The 14,166-nt window shown below is 39.5% G+C and overlaps 1 protein-coding gene across 4 annotated transcripts in view; it reads right to left on the minus strand.

Annotated features, from left to right (window-relative positions):
* The window catches only part of fam49al (family with sequence similarity 49 member A, like), a 41,810-nt gene that overhangs the window by 18,122 nt on the left and 9,522 nt on the right, over positions 1 to 14,166 (minus strand). For 3 of the 4 annotated variants that reach the window (XM_036566365.1, XM_036566363.1, XM_036566364.1), the window contains exon 2: positions 4,481 to 4,573. The gene's annotated coding sequence lies outside the window, so the exon portion shown is untranslated. Of the gene's footprint in view, positions 1 to 1,330; positions 1,571 to 4,480; positions 4,574 to 14,166 lie in introns of those variants that run through there. The other variant, XM_036566362.1, reaches the window with a different exon arrangement.

The following is a 14,166-nucleotide window of genomic DNA, read 5'->3' on the forward strand; positions in this document are numbered from 1 at the left end:
TTCACACTAGCATCAAATGGTGTTGCAGTGTGTGTGTGGTTAAGCTCTACACACACATACACACTCATGAACACTACAGAGATGGCTCGCCCCAGCCTGTTTATCACTGCCTGTCTCCTGGCAACCACCAGTAGAGCTCTGTTTCCATGGCTGGACCGCTCAGCTTTCCCTCCCTCCCACCTCTATCTCTGGATGGCTTGGACTTTCATCGGCTATAAGCCTCTTCGTCTCTCCCAAAACTTATTATGACCAGCCAGAGTGCACCTGCTTAGAGCTGCAGTGCACCTTGCTGCTGCCAAATGACTTCCATGCCTATTAAATCACAGGCCTAGTGTTTTGGACTGCATTAAGACTTGGTGATTGTTTTGCTTTCTATATTAAAAAAGCTGTCTTCACCACAGTAGAAGAAGCAGATGGCAAATGTTTAAAGTTTTAGCTGCTGTCTCCTCCCCTACCCTCAAAAAAAGCTGCCAAAGTGGTTATTTGAGCGATGCTATAGAAGAACCAGGGGCGGCACGGTGGCGCAGTGGGTGGCACTGTCGCCTCACAGCAAGAATGGCCTGGGTTAGATTCCCGGCCGGGCGACCGACTTTTCTGTGCGAAGTTTGCATGTTCTCCCCGTGTCTGCGTGGGTTTCCTCCGGGTACTCTGGTTTCCTCCCACAGTCCAAAGACATGCAGTCAGGCCAGTTGGACATGGTTAATTGCCCCTAGGTGTGTGAATGTGTATGTCTGTCTGTCTGCCCTGCGATAGAGTGGCAACCTGTCCAGGGTGTATCCTGCCTTCCGCCCAATGACAGCTGAGATAGGCTCCAGCACCCCACCGCGACCCAGAAGGATAAGCGGTTTAGATGATGTGTGTGTGTATAGAAGAACCATTTTGGTTCCATAAAATAACATGTTAAAAAAAACAGATTTGTAAACATTTTAAAGGTTTCACATAACGTAAATGTTCTATATCAAAATAAGCATTCTTTTCGGTAATCTTTACATTATGTGAAGGTTCTTTAAATGGTAAGAAGGTTCTTCACACTCACATTTCAATTACAAAAATGGTTTTCATTCAAAGGATCCTCTATAGTATCGCACGAAGAACTCTTTTTGGCACGTATTTTTAAGGGTACATACCAATTAAAGGTTTTGCCTAGAACCATACTTCGAAGAACCACTTAGGAGCCCATTAGCTCCTATTACTGCCTCTTACTTCTCATCATAGCCTTTATCAATGGACAAATATGCACGTACTAGCATAATGCATGAATAGCAATAGCCTTCAACACTATCAGTAACATGGGGGATGATGCTATCTGTGGTCCTTTGCCGTTACCTACCAGCCAAATTCTGCTCGTCTTCTCCCACCTTTCTTTGTTTGCTTTCCTCTGCTCTCTTTAGTTATGGCTGTGCTATATCTCTTCCTCTTGTGGAGGTATTCCTCAGGACAGCGGTGCTGTGCAGTCCCCAGCACTCAGGCTTAAAAGTGCGCAGTCCTACATGCGCTTCAAATGTCTCTGCACTCAACATCTCACTGTTCTTTTCACACTTCTCTTTTTCTGACTGCTATTTAAAGGCACATTGTATGTGAGCGTGTGTGTTTGTGCGAGCGTGTGTGCATGTGTGTGCGTGTGTTTGTTTTTCATATATTTTCAGGGCAAAAATGTCCTCACTTTACAATAAAAACAGGCTAACAATACAATGTTTCTTTTTTAAGTAAAAGACAGAAACAGAGATTCGAGAGGTTAAGGTAAAGGCTAGGTTTAGAATTAAGCTTTAGAAAATTTTTTTTTTTAATTTCTTAATTCATTTAAATTCCAGTCAAAATGGTCATTTATGGTCAAGAAAATCACACAAGCACCGCAAAAGCTCAACATAATATCACATTTTTCAGTATCTAGTGTGTCAACACTTTGCCCTTTATTACAGCATTCATTCTTTTGGGGCACTTGCTTTCAGTTTTTCAAAAAAATCTACACGAATATTTTTCCACACCTCCGAAGTTCAGTCTTAGAGGTTGGTTGCATTTTCTGCTTCCTACAATCAAAATAATCCTAAACACATTCAGTGCTGTTGAGGGCTGGACTCTGGGGTGGCCAGTCCATTGTTCTGAAAACACCATCAGCTTCTTTGTTTAATTTGCAAATTTTCTTCTTTTTTGTCTATTTACTTTTCTCAGTAATGGCTTTTTGACAGCCACTCATCCTTTTAGACCCATGATACTGAGTTGTCTTCTCACAGTAGAAGGATGGACAGAGACACCTGTGGATTTTTTCAGATCTGAAGCAAGAGTGGAGCTTCATTTTCTTCTCTCTCTAAAAGATGAAAGCCTTAAGTGCTGTTTATCTAATGGGGACAGTCTTAGTGGTCTATCAGGTATTTTTCCCCATATGATTTAGTGATTTTTTGAACTCCAGTTTTGGAAACTCCTGTTTTTCACTTATTTTCCTTTTCTTTTTTCTTCTTTATGGAAGTAGATCTTATACTTAATCTCCCAGAAATATCTTCAGAAAAACAATTAACTACATTTATATGCTTAATGGCTGTTTTGACTGTAAATTAACATCAATGAAGGGTGGTCTCTGACTTGCACAGTACTGTATACATAAGGGACATAGAGTATATATGACACTATGTCCTGACAAGGTATAAAAACAAACCTGTGTGTGTTTTTCAGCCCTTGACAGAAATATCAGTCTGTGGTCCTGTGTCAGGGGAGGGGGTATGGAGGGTGTTTTAAACTAGGGCTGGTTTTACTGACTGTGTGAACTCTTTAACTGTAGCTTCCTGTGGATAAAAAAAAATAGCCCTCCGAGCTGAATTTGGTGTAACGCGGCCATCGATTCAGCTTCCGCAAAGAAAAACCCTGCTAAAAAAGCCCCCGACCTTTTGTTCCTTTTTTGTCTTTTGTCAGGTTTACAAACTGACTTTCTTTTTCACGTTGTTTTTTTTTTTTCAGCCATTTGAGCTTGTTCATGTCCTCAAGTGTAAACAAAAAGGTAGGAAGGAACAATCGTTAATGCCATCCGTGTAGTACAGATTGCTGCAGTGAGGTCTGAGTGGTGAGGTGCAGTGTGAAGCTAACAGAAAGGCTGTTGATTGTGATGAGGAAGTTAGGCTGGCAGGCGCGGTTTTGCCTCGCCACAGTGGGGCTGGAAGCACTCGCTGCCTCCACTGTTTCAGGCTGAAACTAGAGCAAAGGCCTGCTTTTGCACAACCCCTTCACTCTGATCTAGCAGGCTGGCTGGGTTTTCACACTGGTGCATTGCATAACTGTAAATATTTTGTGCATAAGTTATTAGGGACATGGTCTCTGTTTGAATTTTGGCACAGTGCTAGTACAGTTAAGCAAGAAAACCATTTAATATTCTGTTCTGTGCAACTGCACAGTATTTGTTCATACAGCATAATGTTGCTGTCATTTACAAACCTTGTACCTCCATTACTTATGATACACTCTCATTATAATACACTAATATATTACTTGTAAGATACTCTCTTTACATGAATGTGTATTAAAGTCAGTGTGAATTTGAAACTGTGATGCATTTTCCTGCCGTACTGTGAGGCATTTCCAATTTTTGGTTGATTAGAGGGGGTGGTGACGCATGACTTGACTGGTTACTATTATTATTTAGTGTACGGTGACAATCAAAACAAGCAAAACCACTACACTATGATCAAAGACTATGAGAAAACACTTTTAAATGATATGATGAATCATGCTTAAAGGGGAATTCCATTAATTTTCTATCTTTTCTGTTCAAGTAATGGTTGAGATCTAAACAAAGATGTTCAAAATGGTTTGATAAAATATGGTCTATTCTAAGGCTAATTTGCAGAATCAGGGTATCTCACAGTGGTGACAATAGGAATAAGACGTCCAAAGCACCTAATGTCTCTGAAAGCCCAAAACTCAGAAGACATGAAGGTGCACTGGTTGTTTTGGATAGTGAAAAAGCTAATAATTAGATAGACATTGCGAGTTCTGGGTCCTGTCATCAACATTGTGATGTAATCTGAGTTAGTAAGTTTCTGTACGGTGAACCACGAACCATGACTTTGTTTACATCTCAGTGATTACTGACTGGCATGTAGACATTTTGAACACCTGGTTGTATTCCTCTTTAATATACCCAGGAGCATGAACTAACAAGAGAAAAAAGGTCAATTTTGATTTCAGATTGACTTTGAAATTTCCCTATTAAGTTAAATTCTGTGCATATGAGGTTATATTACAGCAATGATAAGCTAGTATTGATCTGATTCCCTGTCATGGTCTTTTAGCTAGAAAATGATCCGAAAATTTGCTTGATCATACGGCACGCCTGCTGAATACAAATGTTTTTTTCTCTTCAAAAAAAAAAGTCACTGTGACCCTTTAACTTCTTTTATATTCCTCCAGTCATTTTGTTCCCTGACTTCTTGTGCCATATGGCCACATGACAGAAGGCTGTACAGGCCACAGCTGGGCCATTGGGAGATCATACCTTTGCTTGCACTTTTCCTCAAAGAGCACTTCACTGCATCCACTGGGGGCCCGTCTGCTCCTCCACCACTATCACAGCATCAGCATCCACCACCTGAGAAAGAAACAGGAGAAGTGGTAAGCCAGTGTTTTCCAGAAGTGACTGTAAAAAAGTATGGGAACAAGAAAAAGAGCTAAATATAGTGTCGGCCCTCTTGTTGCTTGTGCCTGCCATGCAAGAAAGACATAGTTAAGAGCTCGTCTTAGCCAGGTTGCGATCTGTGTTAGCACAGGGCATGAACGTACAGCATTAAATGTCATTTTCCAGACAAATAGAGAAGGTACAAAATAGCTTGGACATGGACATACAGGATAGTATAGCATTCACAGAAAATGAAAGTTATGAGAACTGTATTTATTGTGCACTTCTGAGCAAACTTCTAATAGCAAAGTGAGGTACAGTGTTGAATGAGTGGTGACAAGTGAAAGCTTTTAATTCTTATTTGTGGAGTGCCAGTCAGACAGTGCATTTGCTGTGAAATTGAAAGGCCACTTGGTAACTTCTCAATTAACCAAATTATACTGGACTACAGCCCAGCACAGCTTTGAATAATGGAGTAAGAGAGTCGGTGAGAAGTATGTTGGAGGATTTAAAGTCCATTGGCCCTTCTGTAAGGACATTGGTCAGAAACAGCTGAAAGCCTTTTTCACTGTACTCCTGCAGGTACCAATTCAACAATCGCTCATGCTGTTGTGGGCGGGTGTGACAGTGTGCCGATGTAATTATTGACACTGTGCATCTTGCTCTTGCGTCATGCAGAAGCAAAGGGATGTTCTGAGGAAATCAGTTTCCTAGGAGACCTGTAGACTGTTTGCAATTACTGTAGTCTCTAGTTTCAGCAATAAATTCAACAACAAAAAAGAACCTCCAGAGTTCAGAGAGTTTCTTGAAGATCAAGCAATTCAATATGTATTCTCTGTCTTCAGAACTGGTGACCTTATTGGTATCATTCTCATGGTAGACAGTGTCGGGTCCAAAATAGCTACCAAAAACACAATTGTGCACTTATGTATTTTTGTTTATTGTAACCGTCATATCAAAATCTTATAACTGCATATAGTTTTATTTTTTGTTTACAACCTCAGCTGTTCTGTCTATATCTATATATAGCACAAGAATATTTTTCCATGCTATGTAAACACGTCCAAAGTTCAGTCTTTGAAGTTGGTTGCATTTTCTGCTTTTCACAAACCAAGTAAACCCAAACACACTCAATGATGGTGAGGTCAACATTAGCCTTGTAGCTCCAGCACTAAACTAAAGACACAAAATTTGGACACCAAACGCATCTTGGCTGATCAACTACATTTAGGACGTAAGTGAAAAATTGTATAAATTTGATTTTTTGACAAACCATTCTTTTAACATATCATCATTTCCAAAACAAAACCTTTTATGTCCATTTTTTGTCGCTTTTATTTTTTTTACACAATTAGAAATTACCAACTGCCTCATACAATGTGTTAACATTTTATGATGAATGGACCAATAGAATTACTCCAAGATTTCTTGGAAAGAAACAATTTTTCCTTAGCTTTCATTCAAAGTTATGAAGGTTTTTTCTTCTCCTGTGAATGTACCATTTTGGATATAGTAGGTTTTGTCGGGACACCAACTATATTTTCTTTCTCCTACAAAGTTACCATTTCTGAAATACAAGATTTTGTTTTGAGAGACAATATTCTGTCTTCTAACTGAACACAAGGGAAATTCATAAGTATAAAATGGCTCTTTCTAAGACATTAGACATTTATAAAATTCTGAATTACATTTGTATGAGGGCTTTATTATTCAGCAGTGTTTTAAAGCATGCAACTTCAACTACAAGACAATGAGGTGATTAACCCCTAGTGGGGCAGCGGGGTGTATTTCACAGATGAGTCACAGTTTGATTCATCTCATAAGTGTCTCTGCCACCAGAGTCTATAAATCAGCCATCGCATCCAATAAACACTCACTCACTCACATACACACACACACACACACACACAGTCTCTAAATAAGCAGCAGCAGCAGCCAGTGAGCTCTATACATAATACAGCAGCGTCCAGCCCATAAATCTGAGACTGGGCTCACTGCCGTGGCTTCTGGCCCATGTACCGGCCTGAAGGCCACTGCCGCTGCCCACAGCATCCACACTGCAGCTCTACATGACCTGCAGCACCGACATGATCTATTGTATCTTCAGCAGGAGTGACAGAACCAGAGCAATGTGTTTTGAGGTGACGGGGGATATGCTCCTATTTATGTCTCTCTCTACGCTCGCCTGTTTTTCAGATGCCAGGGCAGGGAGAGTTCAAGCCTAATGCATTGAAGTGTATTGACTGCTCTGTATTGTTAACAGATATCAAAGGTCAAAAAGGGTCATGAGAGGTCAAAAGATGTTTTTGAGACTTTGACTTCTGCATCAATCAAATCTTGTGGAGCCTGACAGTGAACTGCTGAACGCTTTAATGCTATGAGTATTTCTGCCTTTTAACCTTCTCTTCTCCTTTAACGACGTATTTTCTCAATGCTGTTTTACTATGTACAGAATGTGGAATAACAAAAAAGGAAAAACATAGATTTTTATTTTATGTCACAAACTACCATTTTGAACAAGAAAACTTATGAAGAAGAATACACTTCACACTTCAGTCACCATTTGTTGTTATTCTGATGATATAAATCAATAATAGGCCCTTTGGGATCTGAATTCCATTCTTATATGTGCATGCTTGAAGTGCATTCACTGAAAAAAAAATGCTGTAAATTTACTGCAAAAATTTTGCAGTGAGCTACTGTATTCCCTAAATATAACAGAGTGCTGAAAAAATGGTGTCGGGCTTCATGTTAAAGAGATTGAAATGTTCAATTTTACAGTAATTAGCTGTTACTTAAAAAGCACCCAGGATTCCTTGCCATTTTGCCTTCAGTTTTAACATGTTATTCTTACCTCAAAGGAATCTAAGGATTTCTCAATATTTAACACTCATGTTTCACAGTAAATTTTTATTTATAATTATTTTAATAAAAACATTTGTTGTTGGTTGGTATTTCCAGAAATAAGTTTTTGGACATGTTTGTGCAAATTATAAGCAAAGCTAAAATGTCTGTTAAACGGGTGTCTGTTTGCATGTTTAAAAATACATATTTCAGATGTGCATAAACAATGCAAAACATAGTGTATAAATATGTTCATTGATGTTTTGTTTTTTTTAAAATAACATTTATAGGACTAAAATATGTTTCTTCTGTAAATTTACAGTAAATTACTGGCTGCTGAGCTGCATTACCTTTACAGTTGTTATGTAAAAATACAGCAGGTTAGTGTATAAATGTAAGTGAACAGCAGAATACAGCTATACCATAGTAATCTTGTGGTCCAAGTGACTGTGGTGTCACAGAGTAAAGTTGCTATTTTACTGTTATTTACTGTTAATATGGTACAGTAACTTACTGTAAAAGTAATGCCACTAGCAGCCTGTAATTTACTGCAATTTTGAAATGATTTCTTTTGCTGTGTAATCTTAAAGAGTACTGCATAAATGCATGTAACTACTACAATGTAATTGAAAACATTTTTAAGTGTTCATGAACAAAGGCAACATAGTGCTTCTAAAGAAAATTCAGTTTCCACATGCTAATCCTTTTTACTAACATGCACACATGTCAAGGAAGACTTAGATAAGTTAAAGGAGATTTTGTCAAAGTCTTTGAATTGCCAGTGATGATAAGATTAGGTTAACAGGGCAACTGCAAATAGTGAAAAAAAAGCCTATCATGGTGGGTCTGGTTCTTATGTTGTGGGTCAAATAGATGTCTGCATGATTCTGCATGGCACAGCAAGGTCATCCACTTCTCAGTGAACCTTAACCTCTGATATTGATGCTCTCACCACAATCTGTTCAGTTGTGGTCATTCCAATGAGGCTTAATCTAAAAGGCATGCAATAAAATGACCAGCTCTTTCTGAAATGTGCTGCATTGAGCTTTTATCCTTGTGTCCAGAGCTGCTGTCCCCTTGCCTTTGATTTGAACAACATAATGCCATGGTAAGAACAATTTAGCTTGACGAAAGACTGAAGTTATATAAAGACCTTGACGATGATGTTTATGTCTTCAGTAAAAGAAGTCCAGGGTCTGTATGTGATATTTGTGGAAAGGTGCTTATCACAGTGGCAGCAGTAATTCTCTAAAGCACGCTTTAGTGCTGAGCAATATATAATTGCCTTCCAGTCTGGGCTTGTTCAGTGTACTATTACTGCAGCAGAAGTCTCTATTTCAGTCACCATGAATTCCGCAGTGTCTGGATTGGGTGCATTTTCACTACGGAATTCACTGGAGTGAGTCTGATGGGTTGCACATGCTATGCTAGCAACCAATCAAGAAAAAGAAGGCATGACTCATACGTAAACTCATAAGTAAATTGCCTTCATTACATGGCTGTGCGTAGTTGTATGTTGTTGCTTGTATTTCAATAAGACACCCTAATGAAATTCCTTTTTGAAGTCTAGTACTAAGGACTCTGTAACTGCTTTTATGTCCATTCAGTTTGCTTCTTCTTATCCATGTCGTCATTCTAGTCATTTTATATTATATTTTACCCCTGCTGATGACTACACATAAAAGATGGGATAAACATTTACATTGCATCAGCTGTTCTGCACAGGCCTTATCATTTAGGTGATGTAATTAGATATAAGCCATGATTGACAAGTAACTTAATGACAAATGACTGATTTAATATCATACAGCTTGTTAAATGTTAAACAACACATTTTTATGGCGCATTAATATGCTGGTGGGTTCCAGAAGGGAACATTTCCCGTTGTCTTTGCTGGGTCATTTTCAGGAAAGTTCTAAGGAGTCCAGTGTACAATGTCAGAGTTGTTAAATTATGAACATATAATATGTCATGGTTCTTCACATGCATCTACCTCTGAATTCCACAGAACTTTTTTTAATAAGTAAAACATGCAGAAAAGGATTTCGAACTCATGCATGTGTGGCAGTCTGAAGTTTCTCCCAGGGGGAATTATAAGCATGAAAGTCACTTCTGTGTGTCATTTAAAGAGAAGAAACAGCCATTGCTCCACAGCATCAGGACCTCACAAATACATGTTACATTTACAGCCTTTAAAATGATAAGTGAAATAGATGTTTTTACATCTATGATAGTATTATATCATAATATGTGATATCATTAAAGATTTTCATTAAATCAGTAATGCTAAAAAACAAATGATGAGCTAGTATAACAGTTAATAAACCATTTTTGTAATTTGCAGTGGATCTCAGTGACTAACAATGAAATCAACTGAACTGGGTGACCTTTACAACCTCATATGCTGATAGTTGAGTGGAGTACTTATTGATCGACTGGCCCATTGATTAATTCATTAATTCTTTTGATTTTCTATTGCAGAATGGCATGAGCACATCCATCCAAATGCCTCTATCACATGTGCTCCCTTTAAAACAAATACAATGCAAGATACAATGGACTGTATAGTTCTTTTTTTCTCAACAAAAGATGAAAGAGAGAATGACGTGAGGGAAGACGGACAGAGAAATGCTCAGAGAACAAAACGGCCAATGCATAAAGGCTTTTTTTTTTTTATCTTTCAGAAGTGAGGTACTCTGTTATCATTAATTCTGGTCACTGAACAAGGCTTCTCAAGGATGATGCTGATTGTTCTTCATTCTCCTCTCCCTCCATCCTTCCTTCTCACTGTCTGGCATGAGAGGAGCACATTTGCACAGGGCGTTAGCGTGGTCATTGGTGCTGTGGACAGAGCACTAGCTTAGCATAGCAGGCAGCTGGAGGGAGATTGATATTGACAAAGAGCCTGCCTGTAGAGCTGATGGGAGGTGGCAGTGTCGGGGCTAGGTTGATCCAGGCCTTTCAGACTGACTGGTAATGCGATGCTACAGCTAACGGCGCTGAGACGGCCAGTCATCATCCAGCGCTGTCCTCAGCACCACAGCACTGTGAAGCATGCCGAGCGAGGGCTAGGGCTTGCACTAGGAGGAGGAGAGGGAGGGGGCGCTCCTCATTTTCCACCCTTCCCCCCTCGCTCCCTCTTTCCTCCACAGGCTGGAGGAAAACGGCTGAGAGCAGAGAATGGTGCCAGATAAAAGGCTGATTGAAAATTAGCATTGTAAGCTATGGCGCAAGGGCTAACAATAGAGCAAGGAGACAGAGACATGGGTCGTGGCCTTGATGTTTCTGCTCACTTGATTCATCCATTGAGCATTTCTTGAAACGGAAATTGGAAGATTTTGGAATTTTGCGATAGATTGATACCATGTTACGTTGTCTTGTGACAAAAGAGATGCAACAATAATAATTCATAATGATTATAAGCTTTTCTCAGGATTTTTTAATGAGTGATTTTTGATTGGTTCATTGCAAAATTTGGGAATTAATCAATGTCATCTTTACCTGCCTTATGACAAAAAAGCCAGTGATAATGTATGATGACGATAGGCTCTTAATGCAGCAGGAAATAGACGATTTTGAGATTTTTCAATGAATTTATACATCTTTAGTTGTCTTATGTCACAACAGCGTAGCTATAATAATAGATAACATTGAAAATCAGCTTGTTTTGCAGCAAAATGCACAAGATTTTGTTACCATTATTGTTTCCTTGTTTGTCTTGTTTAGTTTTCTTTTGATAAAATAGTGTATCAATGATAATGCATAAAGAGATTCTTTGTTCTGGATAAATGGGTTACTGTAACGGTTTCACTGCCATGCATGGTTTTCCCCCTGCATGCATTAGCTGTTCAGAAAGTGTGATGGTATTTGAATAGCATTACTGGAGCCTCAAGGCTGCAGAAATTCCACATTCTCAAAGAACAGATTGCCTCTGAGACCTTTTAGTGAGGAGCCCTTTTGTTGACGTAAATGTGAGGAAAGTGCCATTAAACATTAGGAATGAGCAGTATGCATGTAATATGCCCTCATACACATCCCCTCACACACACACGGACACTCTTGTGGTGTCACTCTGTCATGCTCTCTCTCTGTGTGGCCCAATCTTAAAAATAAGGGTTGCTAAATTTATTTTTTACTGTGTGAAAACTGTTAAAACTGATATATGTAAAGAAGCTGTGTTCTGACTGTCCTGTATTGTGCCTCATACGAAAAGCAATCCCAAATGAAACACTCCTTATAACTTCAGCATGAATGGACACGGCTAAACTGCTGTAAGCTGAATAGGCACACATATGTAAATGTGTTGGTTTTTGTGATATCACAAAACCAGTGGATTCAAAATGGGTTGTTTTTGCAGCTTAGTTTTCTATATATGGACTGTCTGAACTGGAGAGTAAACAGCATTTTGAAAAGTGTTACATACTACATCAAGCTATTTTATTTTTTTAAAAAGTGAGGAAAATTGGGTTCTCCACATTATGGGCCCCTTGTCCTCTGTGCTATCTCCTGCTATATACTATTTGCAACAACTAAAGAGTGTAAATAAAAGGACTCCTCTGCTATCTCCTGATTGAGTCGTTCTGGCAGCTGCGGATGGAGCCCAAGCCACCCAGAAGGGTGTGGGTTAGTGTGTGCATGTGGTGCATCTCCTCATCTCCCTCATTCTCTCGCTCCCCCTCTGAGGAACACACCTGCTCAAGGTCAACGGATAGAGTACGCAGCTATTAATAGCAGCAGGGGTTGCATATCATTGACAAAAGCTTGCACTCTACTGCCTTTGATTAATGTATTGTTTTAACTGGACTCATGACCAAGCTAATCAAAAGGTGACAGCTGAGTTTGCAAAACATGGAGAGAGATATGATAAGGACAGTGTTTATGAGGGTGTGTGTTTGTGAGCACATATGTGTTTAAATGCATGCGTATGTGTGCATATGCCTGTGTGTCTGTATGCACACAATCAATTCCTTCTGATTCTCTCTTCAATTTAGTTTTTTGCCAATACTTACCCATTAGCTAGTTCTCCACCACACAGTGCTACCAATGCTACAAACTAACTAAAAGGTGCAGGCTAGCACATGCTTCCTGCCACTAACTCTGGGCAGCTCAACACACTTGGAGGAGAACACTAACTGCCAATTTTATTACATCAGCTAACAGACACCTGAGCTGTCTAGCATTGAGCTGGGTGATGTGGAGAGAGGGAGGGCCATCCTACCCACCCAAAGAGAGTGAGGCCAATTATGCTTTCTTAGACTGTATCTCAAATGGCTGTTTATTAGAGATATTATACATTGTTTGGAAGATTTTTTTTTGATAATTTTAGTACTGTGCAAAAGCCAGAGACCACCCTTCATTTATTCAATTTCTAGTCAAAACAGCCATTAAGTACAAGTTCCTTTTCAGCATCAGGAAAAAAAGCAGAAGACGTATTTTACAGAAATTACAGAAAAAATCATGACAATTAAATATGATATCAGAGTTTTCAGTATCTAGTGTGTCCATCATGTGCCTCTATTACAGCTTTCATTCTTTTCAGGAGACTTGCTTTCAGTTTTTTAAAGTGCTTTCCACAATCCAAGGAATTCCAGACACTTGCAATGATGCTGAGGTCTGGACTCTGGGGTGGTCAGTCTTTTCACAGTGGAAGGATGTACTGAAACACCTGTGGTTTTTTTTAGATCTGATGCAAGAGTGGAGCTTGATATTCTCCTAAGATGAGTTTTAACTACTGTTTATACTGTCTACCAGATCTTGCATGATTTTTTCTACATTTTCTAATGATTTTTTTTATCGTTTTAGTTTTGGGGACTCCTGTTTTTCTTACTTGTTTCCCTGTGATTTATCATTTACTTGGAAAAGTGGATTATCTTGTACTCAGTGGCTGTTTTGACCACAATTGAAATAACTGCAGGGTGGTCTCTGACTTTAGCCCAGTACTATATGTAATGCATTGCAAATTGGGTAGGAAACCATATGAGATTCAACTTTGGATTCCTGGTGATCTCCTGATGATAGGGCAGACGGTTGTGCTACTGGAGCCCTGTATGCGCATGTTTGTGTGTGTGTATGTTTACGTGTGTGTTTGTGTGAGTGAGTGAGTGAGTAAGTGAGTGAGAGAGTGAGAAAACTTTGATATGAGTTTTATTATTAATATGATGCGCTGACCCACTTTAAAAGTGTGTGTTAATCTCAGTGTATCTGTTTGAGTTTGTTTATCTCTCGGAGTGTGTCTGAGTTTGAGTGTGTGCCAGCAGCTCGCTCCTTAATCCACTGCATGCTCATCAGATAGTGAGGTGGCGTGGCTGCCAGGCTGCCCCCCTGCACCCTCTATGCCCGCTACTCCACAGCCCTGGGCCCCACAGATAGACGGATGATGAGAGATGAGAGGAGATGAGAAGCTTTCTCTCTGGGCGTGCGGCCTGCAGTCCTGCTGGGACTGTACCCTCACTTTCACTCCAGCACGAACCCTCTGAGCCACACACAACTCTCCAGATTAGTTTCATCTAATCCTTCAGCGATGTAAGAGATAATAAGTATTTTAATACAAGAAGCTAGCCAGGCTCCCCAGCTGAGCATTTAAAAGAGCATTGCAAATTGGCTTGTGCTTCATCTTTAAAATTATTAAACATCAAGTAGAAATCTGACCTCCTTGCTGACCAAAATGTGTCCCATCTTAAATTATCCTTCCCAATAATATGTAATTGAATGTAACTCAGTAT

The sequence above is a fragment of the Colossoma macropomum genome, unplaced genomic scaffold (genome assembly GCF_904425465.1).
Source record: "Colossoma macropomum unplaced genomic scaffold, Colossoma_macropomum, whole genome shotgun sequence".
Classification (NCBI taxonomy): Eukaryota; Metazoa; Chordata; class Actinopteri; order Characiformes; family Serrasalmidae; genus Colossoma; species Colossoma macropomum.